Raw genomic sequence first — 18,313 nt, 5'->3', positions numbered from 1 at the left:
TACCTTTGCAGGGCTCAGTCCGGGAAAATAAGATGCACACAGCACCAGGAGGGTCATACCAAAGAGCGTTTGCTTGAGGCAGGAGTGTGACGCCATACTGGAGAGAGAGGTTGGGCGGCTTCCTCTGGGGACATGGACAGGTTCTGGGTCTGCCCTTGGGTCCCTGATGCGAAGGAGGCAGTGATGAGTGGGGGAGTGTGGGGAGCAACTCAGACTAGACTGTTACTGGAATTAAGACTTATTCTATGCATCTGCTCTCCCACAATATGGCGCTGGGAGAGGAGGAAACAGCTTCTACACAGCTGCCTCCAGTTCAACCAATAAACTGCAGGACCTGCTCCTGATTGGAGGAGAGCAGCGTACTCGGCGTGTGGGTAGCAGAGTTGGGATTGGTGGAAGAGGACTATAAAGGAGGAGAGAGACAACATGCACCAGGAACACCTGAGGAACATCTGAGCAGCCCCCGAGAGAGCCGGCCGGCGGTGTGCCGCTCCCCCGCGGAAGTGGGGAAAGTGGCAGGGGGAACCGCCCTTCCACGGAGGTGGAAGGGACGGTAGCCAACCCGGGAAGAACCAGCAGCAAACCCGGGGAGGGCCGAGCAGACAAAAGAACAGCGCAGGGTCTGAGCAGGGGAGGCTCAGAGTTTAGGTGACCGTTGAGTGTTAACATCTGTGCATCTGGCCCCGAAAGAAAAATGTTCGAACTATTTGTTCGGTCACTGTTTTGCACCCGGCACCAAATCAGCATAGAGTGTGTGGTAGGAAAGGCAGCACGTGTGAAAATCCCCAGGGAACCAGGCAGGAATGCCGGGGGTCCAGAGCTGATGTGTGGCTCCAGTACATGTCGGAGTCTGCTCAGCTGGTGGCAGCCCCTCTGCCCAGGAGACGGATCTTCAGCCGTGGGGCAGCGTCTGTCATTGCAGTTTGGGGAAGACAGAAATGAACAGCTCATCTCATGCAAGGGCTCTTGGCTCTTCCCCTGGGGGTTCCCACGCCCCCTGACCTAGAACTGATAAGCATAATTTAGAGGCGGCAGTTCCCTTTGGGCCAGGATCCCAGAGTTGATGACAATTTGGCCTGAAATTCCCAGAAACCTGCATTGAGGCTGTGGATTTGGTGACTCTGAGCCAGAATCCACAGCAAGCTCCCTAGGTTGTGGAAAGCCCAGGTTGAGTAGTGCCTTCAAATGCTGGCCCCGTGCGATACCTTGCCAATCATGTCTGTCTGGGCGGAGGTGGTGCTGCCTGTGCCCTAAGGCCTCCATCCTGTTCTGCTCAAGGTCACCCTCCTGTGAATGTCCACATTCTCCAAGACTTCTGATGATGTTATTGGTCCTCACCCATTAAACCAGAATCTACCTAGGATAGTATTGAGCATCTTTACCTTAAAAATGCTTCCTTGGTGATGTTAATGCCTGGGCAAGACAGAGAAGCAATGATCTAAGCGGTTCCTTTCACCCACACCTGCCTGCATGGCTGTGAGGCTTAGGGTGGGAGGCAGAGCGAGGGTCTGCAGGGCAGTTCTGAAGACGGGCTCCAACAGAACACTTTATTTATTTATTTTGACAGGCAGAGTGGACAGTGAGAGAGAGAGACAGAGAGAAAGGTCTTCCTTTGCCGTTGGTTCACCCCGCAATGGCCGCCGCGGCTGACGCGCTGCAGCCGGCACATCGCGCTGATCCGAAGCCAGGAGCCAGGTACTTCTCCTGGTCTCCCATGGGGTGCAGGGCCCAAGCACTTGGGCCATCCTCCACTGTACTCCCTGGCCACAGCAGAGAGCTGGCCTGGACGAGGGGCAACTGGGACAGAATCCGGCGCCCCGACCAGGACTAGAACCTGGTGTGCTGGCGCCGGTAGGCGGAGGATTAGCCTAGTGAGCCGCGACGCCGGCCCAGAACACTTTCTACTCTGCGTTCTCTTCCCTTCCCTCGTTTGGTCTCCAGCTGAGACCTAGGAAGGGCATCAGAGAAGTAAACGGTTGTCACCTGGGTGATCTTAAGGAGTGGAGTTGTACTTCAATGGTTCTGCGTTCAGGAAATGGCAGGGGACACCGATCCTTTCCTTTCCCCATCCGGTTGGGTTAAAACTAAGGCGGAAGGGAGGACAGCTCTTGGCATGACCCCAGCCCTGAAGCTACTGGAGGAAATGAAATCGAAGACTTTGGCAGACATCGTTGTTCTCGCTAGAGACAGTTAAACTGGGATTTCAAGGGACACTCTCAGGTCATCATAGGCTTCCTAGCAGGACGTAGGAGAGAATTCTTGATTTATGGTTGGTTTATCAGTAGAAATCTGTCACTCCTATTGTGCTGTTCCCTAGTTCTCCTTGCAAACCAGTGGGAGAATTCTAGGCTCCTTGTTGTCCTGCCCGGCGGCTCTCCCTGCTTCTGGGCTGTCTCCAGGGGAGGCGTCTTCCCGCTATAACTGCTGCTCTGTGTTCACCTGCTGAGCACCCAGTGGGGTATACAGAGCTGCTTGGACATTGCAGTTCTCCTGATTTCTTTGCACTTGAAACCACTTTCTTCTGGTTCAGCTTAGAATGCCTAGTCAGGGGCAGTTGGAGTAGTTGTCTAAGTAATGTTGTGTTTCTGAGAAGCAGTAATTCCATTTTGCAGAATCTTTTGAAGAAGGGATGCTGAGCAAGGAGGGACTATTGCTCGGCTCAGAAAGTTCTGATTGTATTGGGGTATGCTGGACACACCAGAATTCCTTCCCAGGGTCTCCAGAGACCACCAGACACTGTTGGTACTACAGTAAGTCAGATGGGTAAGACACATTTGCCAGAACAAATATACATAGCCAAGGAGATCAACAGACTGTGTTTCCAGTAAAATTGCATGCTGATCAAGACTTACTGGCCAGAATACATTTGTTCATTGATAACAAATAAGAACTCAACTTCTTAAAGGGACAACAGCTTTCAAAATCTGAGAATCATGTTGAGGAAGAAGCAAAATATAGGAGGTACTTGGTGGAAGTCTTCAGGAGCCATTGGCTTTGACTAAGTTAGGGAGAGCTTCTTATCTGTGCTACTGAAATACAGGGATGAGGAGGGATTAAAAATCTGTAGCTAATAATTCTGATGATATTCTTATACCAGTAGAAATAACTATTCAGGGGGCCAAGTGCTGTGAGCTAAGCTGCCGCCTATGACACTAGCATCCCATTAGTGGAGCATGGATTCCAGCCCTAGCTGCTCTGCCTTTTTTTTTCTTTCTTTCTGTCTGTCTGTCTTTTTTCCCCCAGATTTATTTATTTGAAAGGTAGAGTTATAGAGAGGTAGAGAGAGAGAGAGAGAGAGAGTGAGTGTGTGTGTGTGGTGTGTGTCTTCCATCCGCTGGTTCACTCCCCAAATGGCCGCAATGGCCGGAGCTGTGTTGATCCGAAGCCAGGAGCCAGGAGCTTGCTGATCTCCCACGCGGGTGCAGGGACCCAAGGACTTGGGCCATCTTCTATTGCTTTCCCAAGCCTTAGCAGAGAGCTGGATCGGAAGTGGAGCAGCCGGGACTTGAACCAGCATCCGTTTGGGATGCCGGCACTGCAGGTGGCGTCTTTACCCACTATTCCACAGCGCTGGCCCCCATTCTGCCTCTGATCCAGCTCCCTGCTAATGTGCCTGGGAAAACAACAGAAGACGGCCCAAGTACTTGGTCCCCCGCAACCCATGTGGCTTCAGCCTGGCCCAGCCCCAGCCGTTGTGGCCATATAGAGAATGAACAAGCAGATGGAAGAACTCTTCCTCTCCCCCAACTCTTCTCTCCCCCTCTGTATCACTCTGCCTTTCAAGTAAATAAATCTTTAAAAAGAAAGAAGAAAGAAAATATTCAGGAAGTCTCTACTGAGTAATTCTATTAGAGACAATCATCCTGGCCTAGAAGTGACAAATATTTTAATTCACATTTCATCTGTGGGAACAACTAAAATGGTTAGAAGGAAGTTGTGTGTGTGTGTACCCATTATGCACTTGCTGGAAAATCTCACCCCTGTCTGGGCAGTTGTTTACAACGAGCAGCTCTATATAGCAGAAAGAGCAATGTTTTGGATGGAAGCCAGCTGTCCCGTGACAAGAAGAAACAGAAAGAGGAGTTGGCAGAAGTAGCACATTGTTGGAGGAGCTCACTGAGTTTTGGTTTCTTCATTTATCCACGAGGGTTGTTAATACTCCACCTCACAGGGTGGAAATCAGGGTCAAGTTTGGTAGCCTACTCGGGCCATCTTCTAATGCTTTCCCAGGCCATAGCAGAGAGCTGGATCGGAAGTGGAGCAGCTGGGTCTCAAACCAGCGCCCATATGGGATGATGACGCTGCAGGCCAGGGCATTAACCTGCTGCGCCACAGCACCGGCCCCAAGAACTAGCTTCTTGAAAGATCCTCTGGTTTTTACCCTCCCCAACCCGACACCTAGCACAACTGATTCTCAATGCAGCACCCAGAATGACTGAATCTCATTCAGAGAGAAAGCCACAATTTTCACGCAGTCTGCGGCTCAGCCTGACCTGGCGCCTAGCACCTCCCCGGACTCAGGGCCGGCTCCCCAGCTCCCCACCCACTCTGGCAGGTCTCTGCGCTGTTCTTGGAATCTTCCAGGCATGCTCCTGCTCGGGAGCTTTGCTGTTGCCTCACCAGGAAACCTTTTCCCTGAGAAATCTGTGCGGCGGGGCGGGTGTTGTGGCACAGTGGGTTGGAAAGCCTGCATCCCATTTGGGGGTGCCTGGGACTAAGTCCCACCTCCACTTCCGATCCAGCTTTCTGCTAATACTCCTGGGAGGCAACAGAGGATGGCTCAAGTACTTGGGCTCTGTAACCTGTGTGGGAGACCCAGCTGGAGTTCATGGCTCCTGGTTTTGACCTCCCAGTGCTAGCTGTTGCAGGAATTTGGGGAAGTGAAGCAGCTGATGGAATCTCTCCTCCACCCCCCCCCCACCCCACCCCACCCTCATTTCCTCCCTCCCTCTCTGTCACTCTGCTCTTCAAATAAATGCATTTTTAAAAAGAAATTGCACGACCTCTTCCTTCGCTTCCCTCCAGTTTTGCTCAAATGTGTTTTCCGAGCACTTTTACACCATCTGCCCGCCGTCCACCCCAAGCTGCCCCATGCCTCTCCCTGCTTTAGTTTTCTGCACAGCAGTTATTTCATTGCCAAGCACTTCATATGTATTTATTTTGTCTGCCTTTATTTGCCTCCTTCCCAGAAGGCAAGTGCTGGGGGATTAGGATTTCTGGCTGGTCTCTGCACTTCCGCGTCTCCAGCCAGACTCAGAGTAGACAATGAGGATTTGCTGAATGAATGAACTTATTATGAGTATTGGTGTGTGTTTTCTTACAGGGCTTGGGACCCCAGCAAAGTAGGGGAGCTGGGGCCTCCTGTTCTTTCCCCCCACCCCTAGCTTTCTTAGACTATCAGCATTTAGATCCTTTTAGATTTAAAACAAACAAAACTGGGAGAACCATTGAACTCGAAACCACAGAGTCTCAACCAGCCTTGAAATCTTACACTTGGTTTGTAGGAGACACAGAGCAAAGAGGAATGCGGGGAGCTCCATGAGAAAGTTTTCAGCCAGAGTCGGAAGGCAGCACATTCCGTAGTTTCCTCAACAAATGCATGCCATGAAAAAGAAAAAAGAAAAAACATAAGAGCACAGGGACCTGTTAGAGATAAGAAGGGAGTTAAACACGGCCTGTCACAGAAACAAAAATGTACAAGGCTCGTTTGGATCATCAGTTGATTAAAAGACATATTTGAAAGAATTGTTTAAAAAAATCTGAAAGTGGATTTGATTTTTGTGGTCATATGTAATTATCATATATGTTCATGGCATCTCTGGAAGAACCTGGTTTTGTGTGTGTGTGTGTGTAGGGTGGTAATCTAGAGAATTAAACCCTAAATAAAATTATCTAAGGGCTTATGTTCCCAGTTCTCCGAAGGATGGTTCAATTCTAGGTGCCAGGGTGTAGGTTAACTCATCACACACAATGCATGTCTTAGGACATTAGGGTTAGGACATCTCTCTCCCTCTCTCCCTCATTTCCTCCTTCCCTCTCTGTCAACTCTACTTTCAAATAAATACTTTTTTTTTTTTTTTTAAATCTGCACGACCCCTTCTCTCACCTCCCTCCAGTCTTTGCTCGAATGGCTTTTCAGGGACATTCTTACACCATCCATTCCAGACACCTGCTCCTGGAAGGCCAGTGGAAGGACTGATAGAGGACAACTGAAGAGAAGTCTGGCGTTTGCTTTCAAAGACTCCAGGGACACAAAAGCAGCAGGGGGTGGTGAAGTTAGGAGGAAGGAACAAGTGCTTCCTGGGGAGGAGGGTGACCTGTTTCTGCTCTCACTGGTTTTCTGAGGTGTAGGGGTGTAGGGTGTAGGGTGTAGGGGTGTGGTGTAGTGAGGGACTGGAAAGAGGAAGGGTGGTGTGCTGCCTGGGAGGCCCTCTGGCCAGGCCCTTTTGCTCTTTATGCTCTGTTTACCTGTTGTTTATGGAGCTGAGTGCAGATGGGTCTTCAGTGTGGTAGCTGCCTTCTGGGGCTGGGCCATTCTAAAGACCCAAGACCGGGAACTGGTGGGAGTATGCAGAGTCAGATGGGTTCATAGGTCGTCAGGGTGGTCCCAGTAGAATCTGGGGTGCAAAATATTTGCTTCCTTCCCCAAAGTTTTCTTTAGCAAGAACAAACAGGCCACCCTCCTTCCTTCAGAATCTCCAAATTTACCCTGAGACTAGCCAGGGAGCTCTTCCTGAGCTCACAGCTTACTGCGAAAACCAGTTACCTGTCCCACCCTTCTGGATGGTTTTTGTTTTATCTTGGGCAGGCCAGACAGGATGCAGAATTGTAAATCAGGCCTTTCGATGGATTTTGTCCCCGCCTGGTAACTGAATGCCAATCTGATTGTCAAGTATTTTTCCTTTGAAATTGTGCTTAAAAACCCCACCACCACCAGCCCCTTTGGGTTTTTTCCTCTCTTGGAAGCCGCTCTGGTTGGAGGCCTTTGATTCTAATAAATCTTTTTAAATCGCTCTGCTTGTCTACTTGGAAATTCTTCTTCCATGTGAGACAAAGAACCAGCGGAACAATAATTTCTCCACCACCGTTTTCCCGTAACAGGATGGGGAAGGCCGACCTGTTCTCATTGAGTAGGTCAGCAAACCTTCCCACAAATACATGTCTGGAGGGCACAGAGTTTGAGACGGCAGCAAATGGCTGCGCTGGCCCTTTGCCACAGCTCTGTTAATCCTGAGCTCAGGGTTCTCTTTGCTGTTCTGTGGGACCGGTCATGCTCAGGGACTGCTGCGCTCCACGTGCTGGGGACTCCACATGCCCCACACACATCTGTTCTCCAGGTTCTTCGAAAACCTCTTTGGCATTTCAGAGGACTTCATTATTTTCTCCATCTGCACCTGTCTGTCTGGGAAACAGTCTAATCCCTGCAAAGAGACCCTTTTTTGCAGGCTGAGTCTGGAACAGCTGGGTCAGGCCAGAATGAAAGCTCCTGGAACTTTAGAGCTGTGGTCTGGGCCGTCTCTCCTCCTCCTCGCCATCACTCCGCAGCTGTCTGCTCCTCTGGTCAACACGTACAGACACAGCTCAGACACTGTCAGTCTTGCACGACTTCCTGCACGAATGTCTTCTCAATTCTCCAGCTACAAGTCGATTTCCTTTTGCTTATTGGGTTTCTGCCCTTTGCGTCCAGCTTGAGCAAACCAGTGACTTGTTAGAAGTGTTTGACAGAATTATGAATGTTTGGGTCCGTGCTGGCTCTCAATGGAGCTCGGGGGCCTGGAGCCTGGCAGCCTGGTCCAGTTCCCTGGAGACTCAGGGAAGCTGGTGATAACCGTGCTGCCTCAGGCAACAAGTTATTGCAAGAATTGAATGAGCTTTACTGAATTACCAATTACCTGAGCGTTCCTTGCACAAAGCACTTAGCACAAGGCTAACCCAGTGATAGAAATCTATCCTTAGGTTACCACAATGTTTGTAAACTTTCAAATATTATGATCCACACTCTCCACTGAACACACAAGACACAGAAGTTGACTAACTGGCCTAAGATCATATCACCAACAGGCAAAAAAGCCGGGATTATAATCTGGATTTTTGAGATGACTCTGAGTGGGTTTTTTCTCCAAAGTTAGGACTTCTCAAACTATTGGTGGTAAAGGACTGTGTTTTTTCCCCCTCTCAATTTCCCATGCATCTATAGTTGAATACAACAAAAAGGGATTATGGAATAAAGAAATAAAAAAGAGACATTTAATATACAAATGTCATTTTAAAAGCTGTTAGATTCAACAGGTATAAACCCGCTCTTCTAAATCATTGTACAAGTTGCTTGCATCCCATATTTCCATACTTTTCTCACTCTGACCTTGAAATGCTTTCTCAGACTGGCACTTGCCTGCAGATCTCACTTGGAGTGGCACAGCGGGGCCGCCTCTTTCTCAGACTGGGGTCTAAGATTTGCCCTCTTGCATCAGAATGGCCTGCAGTGCTTGTTAAAGCAAAGTGATGAGCTGCACTTCACTTGAATTCCGGTGCCTCATTTTAACAGCGCTGCTGTATTCCAAGAGTAATTGTTCTTTTGCAACGTGCTCTAGGTTAAATAGAGAAGTGAACACATTGGTTTTTCTAGTCCCCCATTCTCATCCACTTTTTTTGCCTTTTAAATTTTCAAAGACTTCCTTTCCATAAAATCCCACAGACAGGAACTGCTCTCTGAGCTCACTGTAGTGCACTTCAGCTGAGTGCGAGCTGCAGGCTGGGCAGAGGGGAACACACTGCACGCTCACAGCTGGAGGGGAGGAGGTGAGGGTAGACAGGAGCGCGTGTGGAGGAGAGCCAGGGACAGTTCAGGACACAGGAGTTGGGGCGATGGCAAGGAGCCAGCCACAGAGACTGCTGAGAAGGAGAGCAGCCAGGGAAAGAGTAGCTTTTGGAAGCAGGTGAAGAAGCTGGATCCAGACAGAAGACGTAGTTACTGCAGGGAATACTACTGGCCGCTTGTGACAGAAGCGCCTGCAGTGGTTAAGTGAACAGGACAGAGGCTGGGCTGTGGGCATCTGATTAGCAGTGTGGAGGGACTAGAAACGGGGCCCTGACTGGAGTGGATTCAAGGGGAAATGGGGAAATGGGGAGAAATTTGAAGCCAGAATCTGGCCAGTCTTTCAAGGAGTTTTACGGTAGAGGAACGAGAACTAGGGCTAGAACTGAAAGATGAAATGATCTCACCACGTTTGGGGGAGTGGCCGGGAAATGGCTAAATATGTGACTTTTGTAAGATCATGCTCATGTGTCTTTTTCATTAATTCCTTCAGTAAAACAAAGCATAAAAGGTCTATTGTAACCTTTTGCTTCAAGCTTTTTTAAACTCTCCCTATTCCCAAATGACATAATTATCCAAGAAGAAAAGAATTTGTAAATTGCTCATGTACCTTGCACAGCTGTATTGGAATACATCTGAAAAATGGCATTGCATCTTTGCATAGTTGCTTACTCTGCTTTTTGGCTGAAATGTTTTAAAATAGATTTTAGCTCTTATTACTGCACATGGATAGGACTTTATAAAAAACCTAATATGATACTATTATTATACCTAATAAAATTTAACAATAAAGTCTCGTTACCATATGATAATCTATATTCAGATATCTCCATTTATCACCAAAGGTGTTTTGTTCAAACTGATATATAGCAAGATGTCTTATGATGTCTTTTTTTTTTTATTTTTTATTTATTTATTTTCTATTTTTTTGACAGGCAGAGTGGACAGTAAGAGAGAGACAGAGAGAAAGGTCTTCCTTTTGCCATTGGTTCACCCTCCAATGGCTGCCACGGCCGGCGCGCTGCAGCCGGCGCACCGCGCTGATCCGAAGGCAGGAGCCAGGTGCTTCTCCTGGTCTCCCATGGGGTGCAGGGCCCAAGGACTTGGGCCACCCTCCACTGCACTCCCTGGCCACAGCAGAGAGCTGGCCTGAAGAAGGGCAACCGGGACAGAATCTGGCGCCCCGACCGGGACTAGAACCCGGTGTGCAGGCGCCGCAAGGCGGAGGATTAGCCTATTGAGCCATGGCGTCGGCTTTTATGATGTCTTTTAAGCCATTTTAAGATGTTTTGTTAATATATGTTAATATAAAAAGAACAGCTTTCATGTATTTCATAGATACAGTTCTAAGAATATAATGATACTTCTCCTTCCTCTTCCCCCCTTTTTTTCTTTTAATTTTTGTTGTAACATACTTTCAATTTATTTTATAATCACAGTCTTAATACCCAACTAAATATGGTGTTCAACAAGTAGAAAGTAGAAAGACCACTGTTCCACATTAATGTAGACAAGGACTGTAAACAATAATCAAATCATAGTATGTCAGTTTCACTCCTATGCTTTCAGTTTTGGGGTTTGGCTTATTTCACTAGTTGGTCTCCATTTGCATCTGTTTTGTTGTAAAAGACAAGACTTCATTTTTATTAATGGCTGAGTAGTATTCTGTCACGTATAACCACATTTTCTTTATCTAGTCATCAGTTGATGGACATCTGGGTTGATTCCATATCTGTGCAATTGTGGATTGAGCTGTTATAAAAATGGGGGTACAGATAACTCTTACGTATATTGATTTCATTTCCTTTGGATAAATTCCTGGGAGTAGGATGGTTGGGTCATATGGTGATCTTTTTTCATATTTCTGTGGAATAAATACCCATAGTGTCTTCCATAATGGTTGTACTGGCTATTAACTTAACTGTAGAAAACAGTTCAGTTTTCTTATAAGAAGTCCTGCTTTCTGGATTTGTCTGTTGTTTGTTGTTGTTTAATTTGTTCTTTCTTCAGACAATTTCTTAAAAGCTGAAATTGTGTATTACAGGCTTGACCGTATACAGGTAACAAAGGTGGGGGGCAGGTTGTGCTGTGCTTTGTACTGCATCACATCATAAGGCACGTGTTGTCTGGGTATCTCCCTGTTAGGATGCTAAGACTGATCAAAGTCAAGGGGTGGCTACCTGAGTCATGAGAGATCTTCTGTTTTTACCTTTTAAGATAGGAGAATAACAGCATGGCTATGTGCCGATGGGAACAATCTTTGAGAGTGGGACACTTATTGATGCAGAAGACAAAGGGAAGATTTTCTGGAACAGCTGCCTAACTGGACAGCAGTGTAGGATCTAGTGGACAAGTGTGGGACACAGGCAGTGCATCTATAGTAACCAGAGACATAGGAATGTCAATGGAGGTAATGTCAGGGACCTCAGGAAACACTATACTGGCAGTTCCTGTTTTCTCCACGGACAAGTCACTAGTTCACCAGGGAAAAGCATGAGTTGGGGAGGAAGCCATATAGCCTTCTAGAGAGAGGCAGATGAATAGACTGGAAAATGAGCAGACGATTGCTGGGAAGCTTTCAAGACCTCCTGGCTATTAGTGATGAACTTGAAGTGAACTCAGTCAGATCGCGGTGCGCTTTTCTCCGGCCATATGCCATTGCATGCTTGCAGGTGTAGTGTAGCGGAGATAATTGTATTTAACCAGGACTGGATTGTATCCAACCATGTGTGGTGACAAAGAGAGGGCCAGGGAGCAATGACTGGCCTGGAGCTTACGTTGGGTAGCAAGGGAAGTGGAGATATGAGGGGAGCGAGGGACGAGCCACAAGGCTATGAGTTGGAGTGGTCATGGGAGAGGGGCCTCCTGGGATTGGGATGATGGAGGGAGTCACTTTTGGAAAGGACTGTGGCTAGGTCACAGTCTTTGGGGCAGAGAAGATCAAAGAGCAGTGAGGCCACAGCACTAGCATCTTTCTTAGGCGAGTGTCCTTATCACTGAAAGCCACAACAAATAGCGGTGAGGAGCAGAGCGGCAAGTCAGGAGCACAGACATTCCTGGAATGCAGAGGAGGATCCTGGGTCGGGGAGAAGATGACTCTGAGAAGTCAGGTGGGGTGGGGTCAGCCGCTTAGCCTGCAAAGGGTCGCTCCAGGGGCGAAATGAGCGGGTGCTCATTAAGTTCTCAGCATTGAGCCTGATGTGCTCAGCCAGAGTTGTATCTGAGTCTGTGTGGCTCTGCAGAGCAGAGCTGAAACCACTGGGTTTATTCTTTCCAGGGAGGAGATCTCCCTTCATTATGAGATCTTTCTAAGCGGGAGAGCTACGGGCACAGCCTTGTGCAAACCGGGGAAGTGGTAGGTTCTCTGTTACTGCAATGACAATGGTGCAGAGGGGCAGGTGGTGGTGGTGGTGGTGGTGGGGTGATTCTGGCCACTGAAGGCAGTAGGGAGAGGGGAGGGATGATGTCATGACTGGGCATCACCTGGTTCTGGCCCAGAGCCTGGCTAGCAGCGGGGAACTGAAGATGCTTGAAGGGAACTCCCAGTCTGTTGGGACAGCATTCCTGCAAACAGAGAGAAGTCATATACTTTGGAGATGGTCAAAATAGACTCATGGTACTCTCTGCAGAGCCAGGGAAAGCTTCAGAATCAGGGCACTCTGGAGCTGGTTGTTCGGGGCTCAGTGGGTGTGGGTCCCTGTGAGCAGGGTACAAGAGTTCAGTCCATGCAGAAGGACTTTCTGTGTGGAGCTACAAAGCCACGAGAGCCTGCGATGCTTGGAGTGCCACTGGAATTGCTCTGGGCAAATTGCGTATCTTGCTTTAGTTTTCCCTTTCATAAAAGGGGATAGAAATGGCATCTACAGAATAAAGGATGGGGAGGAGTAGATGACACGGTCACAGGCACAGTTGCAATCCCTTTGGGTTTATTATTTTACTTGAGTCTTAACCATATGAGATAGGATCTGTTATTTTATTCCCATTTTACAGATAAAGAAGTTGAGTCTTAGGGAATTGAGTACCTTGCCAAGGTCATGTAACTGACAAGAAACACAGTTTGGGCTGAGCCCAGATTAGTCTGATTCCAAAGCTTATACTCTTAACCCCTAAGCTGTAACAAGTCCCTAGCACACAGCTAGCACTAAATAAGCGGCAGCCATTGCGGTGGTGACTGGAAGTATCACAGAGAGGTGAGGATTCTGTCACTGCCTCTGCAGCTGGCCGCAGGGCCCCAGGGCTGCTGTCTCATCAGCAGCAGTGCCTATTTTTGGAAGACCCTCATCGCGTACAGCCCTAGATAGACAGTTGCACTGCACACCTTTCCAATGCTTCGCATTCGGAGCCAAGAACGAGGAGTGATTTTTATCTTCTCAGAGGGCGAATCTTTCCAAGGCGGTGCAGTCAACGTAAGGGAGGAAGATCCGGGGTCCATGCCTTCTTCTGACGTCTGTGGGCTGAGCTCAGACAAAAGCCTTGTGTCCCAGCTGCACACACATGAGGGGAGGGCAGCAAGCCAGCATGCACAGACCAAAGGAATGAGCCAAGTCTCAGGTGACTGCCCACAGGGTAGGCACTGAGAAGGTCTTTTCCATCAGTGGTGTGAGCTAAGTGGAGAACTCTTAAGAGTTGCCAGCCCGCTCCCCATTCCTTCTCTCAACAGATGCTTGGTGAGGGCCTACTATGTGCCAGACTCTCATTTTGTGTCTGGAGATACTCACTGGCTATCACAGTGAGGAAGGCTGACCTGCCTACTAATGGGGCTTGCATTTTTAGTGGGAAGAGATGGACAATAATCAAATAATGATAAGAATGCGTGCATAGCTACGAATGCTTATACCACAAAGGAAATTCATGCCAGGGAAAGTGGAACAGCTCCCAGAGACATTGCCTGACCGGAAACCAGTTCTCTTGAGTTGATCATGAGAGCTGTGAACTGTTTGCCAAAGGATAGTGGCACCTCTCGCTTCCACCCTCTCAGTCCTGTCCAGGGTCTGATTGCCTGCCTCTCAGTCATGAAAGACTGGAGTTCTCCCAACCTGAATCCCTGGCCTTCAGAGCAGGGATTGCTCCTGGGTCATGGAGTGAGGCCAGTTAGGCCCGCATGTCTTCTGGCTGGCTCTTCCCAGGACAGATCTCCAAGTTGATACATCAGGTTGAAGGGTATTTTCAACATCAGCCCCAGGAGTTTTGCCTTAATTATCCCACTAACATAAGAAGAGTAAAGGCAGTCAGACCAAAAAGATAAAAATTAATCTCTCATCAGTTTGCTCATTGGAAAAAGCTCTTTTGGGTCTCAGTCGTGGTCATTTTTTGTAGATGCGTGGATATGCATAGCTTTTAGTCACAGTAACGTGTGCACAGGTAACATTTCTACTATAATTTGGAAGGATTTTCTTCCCTGTTGCTACATAAATTCACACACAACTGTGTATATTCTCTCAGCTGGATGTATCATGGCTATACTGCTGCTGGAAGCTTAGTTGACCCAGTGGTTATGTTGGTATTTGGGACTCCTGCATCCCATATCAGAATGCCTGGTTCAAGGGCTCCTGCACTTCCAATTCAGCTTCCTGATAATGTATATACTGGGAGGTAGAAGGTGATGGCTCACTTGGGTCTCTCCTACCGACGAGGAACCCTGGGATGAATTCTGGGTTAATGTTGGTTTTGGTCTGGCCCAGTACCAACCATTGTGAGTGAGGAGTGAGTTGGTGGATAGAAGATCTCTTTCCTTGTCTCTCTGCCTTCCAAATAAAAATGAAGAATCTGTGAGAGGAATCCAAAGCATATGATCTTTTTCCTGTTGAATTATTTATTCAGCCTTATTTCCTGAAAGTATGGTAACTCGTTTAGTAGTCATGAGCTCTTAATGCTATGGGCTGAATACTTTCTAGAAAGGTTGAATTAAATTTATACTGTTCCTTTGAATGTATGCCAATTCTATTACAGTCTGTTCAGCAGTGAATACAATCATTTTGAAGACTATTGACCAACATAAATTCTATGAAGTTCTATCTTAAAATCCCACTTGTGCCTTTGGGGTTCCTCTCAGAACTTACCATAATGTCATATGCTTGTTAACTGTGTTTTTTGTTTTGTGATTTGTCTGTTCATATTGATTCTCTGTTTATTTTGGGAGGTTTTACTACCTTAAATCTAGTTTTCCTCTTAATTACAGTTTTCAGTATTTTGTTTTGTTTTTTTCTAAAAGATTTACTTATTTATTTATTTGAAAGACAGAGTGACAGAGCAAGAGGGAAAGACTGGGCAGTGGGAAGAGAGAGACCTTTCATTTGTTGGTTCACTCCCCAAATAGCCACAACTGCTTGGTCTGTGTCAGGCTGAAGCGAGGAGCTTAAAACTCCATTTGGGTCTCTGCATGTGTGGCAGGGGTCCAAGCACTTGGGCCATCTTCTTCCACCTTCCTAGGCACACTAGCAAGCAGCTGGATCAAAAACAGAGTAGCGAGGACTGGGACTGACATTGTGCTATGGGATGCTGCTACTGTAGGTGGCAGCTTAAGCTGGTGTGCTGCAACACAGGCCTCTAGTTTTAGTATTTTCATTGTAGAGAAGTGGGCATTTTCTTGTGATCACATTTGTTAAATATTTTCCTTGCTAATTTTCTACGCTGCATTAAAAAGAAGAAAGAACTGATATTTATAGAATTATATTTTGATAATAATTCAGGGTAATGCATGCATAGTTTAGAAATTTTGGAATATACATAAAGTGAACAAAATATTAAAATATTCATTATTCTACCATCCTGGGTGGTTCTTACCCTTTCTCCCTGATTTGTGTTTTTAAATGTATTTTCCCCCGGGTTTGGGTAGTATTTATAATTTTGTAATTTATTATACTGACAGAGCTTTCATATACCATTAAATATCCTTTGAAAGTAAATGGGGGAATTTGTCTTGTTTATTTTGGGATGCGTCTAATGGCTTTCTCTTTACCCCTAAGCCAGAGATTAACGAACCCTTTCTTCTTGAGTTGGCTGATACAGCTGACTTTATCTTTTGTGGTCTGTGTCTAGCCTCTCTCTGCTATTCTCAGATCTGCAGCATTGCACCTGCAACAGACAAATCTCTCTTTCTGAGCCTTCGGGGCCTCCCGGGTTGTGGGTTGCATCACAGCCGAGGCCTGCAGAAGCACCTCTCCCTGGTGTTAATGTTTAACCCTGCTTCAACTAGCAAACAGCTGTTACTTCCTTTCTTTTTTCCTTTGCAGATGTTTTTTGATCATCCTGAGAGGAATGAGCCTAGGCCTCCAGATCCGATAAAGAGAACCTGTCACCCATGGAGAGTAGTGCTACTTCCTGAGGACGTGGAAGGCCTGCAGCCCACCGGGAAATAGCCTGAAGCAGGTAAGGGGCACTGGGGAAGCCTGGCCAGCAAAACGTATTCCTCAGTGGTAGAGTTTTTGGGCAAGAATCTTCAGGATTGCGGTGTCTGACTGCTGCTTTGCTGTTCGCTTTTTAAATATGCACTTATTCTTTAGTACTCGTTAACCACTGATTTATTGAAGGGTGGGACTGAGTGGCTTGTCCATTCCGTAGTCTAAAATAGGTCCTGAGTTATTCCGTAATTCACTTGACGTTTGTTGAGCACATAGTCGACGCCATGCCCTGCGTTTGGTACTGAGGCCGTCTTGGTGAGTCGGCTTGGTCTCTGTAGCACATAGGATGGATTGTTTCTGTGTTCCTCCAGGCGCATGCCCATGGTGGGAAGCAGTCATGAATCCATTCATGTTAGCTCAGGAATCTCTGGAGTCCTCTCTCTATCCCAGGCACTGTGCTGGGTCCTGGGGTTTCAGAATGAGGCCAGAAGGAGTTGTCCAGCGGTGAGTGAGGCGTGAAATGCAAGCAGTAGTAGGCATGGCTGGTGAGCAGCCGGGAGCAGGGTTCTTGCTGAAGGGAAGTTGAGCTCCACAAGGTGATGCTGTGGGAGTTGATAGGCGAATGGAGGAGAGAGAATGCGGTCCTACAAATACCTAGAAGCTTAAAAAATCAGTCTGGTGTGACTGGAAGATTCAACGCTTGGTGTGTTTTTCCAAAGAATTCCGAGAGGCAGGTTTGCTACTCTTTACTTCAGTTGGGCAGTGTAGATGAAGCTTCTTCAGTCTGTCTCATTAGGACACCATGAGCATTAAGAAAGGGTCTTGCAGCTCTAAGAGTCTGTGTCCAGACACTCCCTCCAGCTCCTGGATCTGGAGCCTGGGCACGGCGGGGCGGGGGGAGGCACTAAGGGACCAAACGGGTCTTCACGCGAGGTTTCCCATGGGTGCTCTGAGGCCATGACAGGGCACAGGCCATGAAGGCTGGGCCCAACAGAGGGTCACAGGACTGTGGCTGGGCTGGCTGTTTGGGGATTTCTTCTTTCCTGAGCAGCTCACCTTGCAGAGCAGGTGTGGGCAGGAAGCCAACACCAGCCCTCGCTGGGTCTCAGCTCCCCAGATGGTGAATCTAGCCCCTCCCTGCTGCCTCCTTCCACTCACACGTGTAGAAAATCAAGATGAAAGGCCACCATCTCCGTATCACTCATGCAACTCTGAAAATTGCTTATGTTTTCACGACCTATGCAGCTGTACATGGAGCTGATGAAGTCTCTGACTATCTCACAGGGTTAGGCTGGGTCTCACGAAACCTAAGGAATGGGAAAGGGCTTCCCGAGTGCTAAGGCAGTGCACCCGGTGATGGCTGGTGCAGCACTGAGGCTGAAGGCGGCCTTTCCGCCATCGTCTCTCTGGGGACTCTGGTTTCTGGGTCCTATTTCATCAATGCTGACTTTGCTCTGTTCCTTATCACAGATCCCTGCCCTTTTGTGGGAAGACCAGGAACTTTCAGAGTCAGACAGATATGAGTTGGCATCTTGATTCTAACATTGATTAGCTACTGACCTTGGAGAGCCTTATGACCTTGCTAAGGCTCAGTTTCTTCTCTTTCTTTGGATTTATTTATTTGAAAGTCAGAGTTAGAGAGAGAGAAAGAGGAGATCTTCCATCTGCTGGTTCACTCTTCCAGATGACTACAACGGCCAGGGTGGGGCCAAATCCAAGAGCCAGGAGCTTTATCCGGGTCTCCCACGTGGGTGCAGGGGCCCAAGCACTTGGATCATCTTCTGCTGCTTTCCCAGGCCATTAGCAGGGAGCTGGATCAGAAGCAGAGCAGGGTAGCCAAGAGTTGCGCTGGCACCGATTTGGGATGCCAGCATTGCAGGTGGCAGCTTTACCCACTACCCCACAACGCTGGCTCCTCTTCACTTTCTAAGATAGGGTTGTCATGCTCCCTCCCCTTGTGCTCTGGTACAGATTCAACGTGAAGTGCAGATGAGGTACCTCTTGTGGAGTAGACCCTCGGTACACTGCTACTTCCCTTTGCCTCTCATTCTTCAGCTGTTGCATGGTCATATGGTTCACCTTGTTGGCTCTCACAGTAAATTGAATGTCTTGGTTTTCTGATGCTAGAATAAGCCCTCTTACCTCCCACACTGCGATC

General features: G+C 47.8%; 1 protein-coding gene across 12 annotated transcripts in view; it reads left to right on the top strand.

The window, feature by feature from the left end:
- The window catches only part of ST6GAL1 (ST6 beta-galactoside alpha-2,6-sialyltransferase 1), a 122,864-nt gene that overhangs the window by 75,670 nt on the left and 28,881 nt on the right, over nucleotides 1-18,313 (top strand). For all 12 annotated transcript variants that reach the window (XM_002716497.5, XM_017346979.3, XM_070072388.1 and 9 more), the window contains one exon: nucleotides 16,048-16,183. The gene's annotated coding sequence lies outside the window, so the exon portion shown is untranslated. The remainder of the gene's footprint in view (nucleotides 1-16,047; nucleotides 16,184-18,313) is intronic.

The sequence above is a fragment of the Oryctolagus cuniculus genome, chromosome 4 (assembly GCF_964237555.1).
Source record: "Oryctolagus cuniculus chromosome 4, mOryCun1.1, whole genome shotgun sequence".
Taxonomy (NCBI): domain Eukaryota; kingdom Metazoa; phylum Chordata; class Mammalia; order Lagomorpha; family Leporidae; genus Oryctolagus; species Oryctolagus cuniculus.
This window is presented reverse-complemented; position numbering and strand designations above follow the sequence as displayed.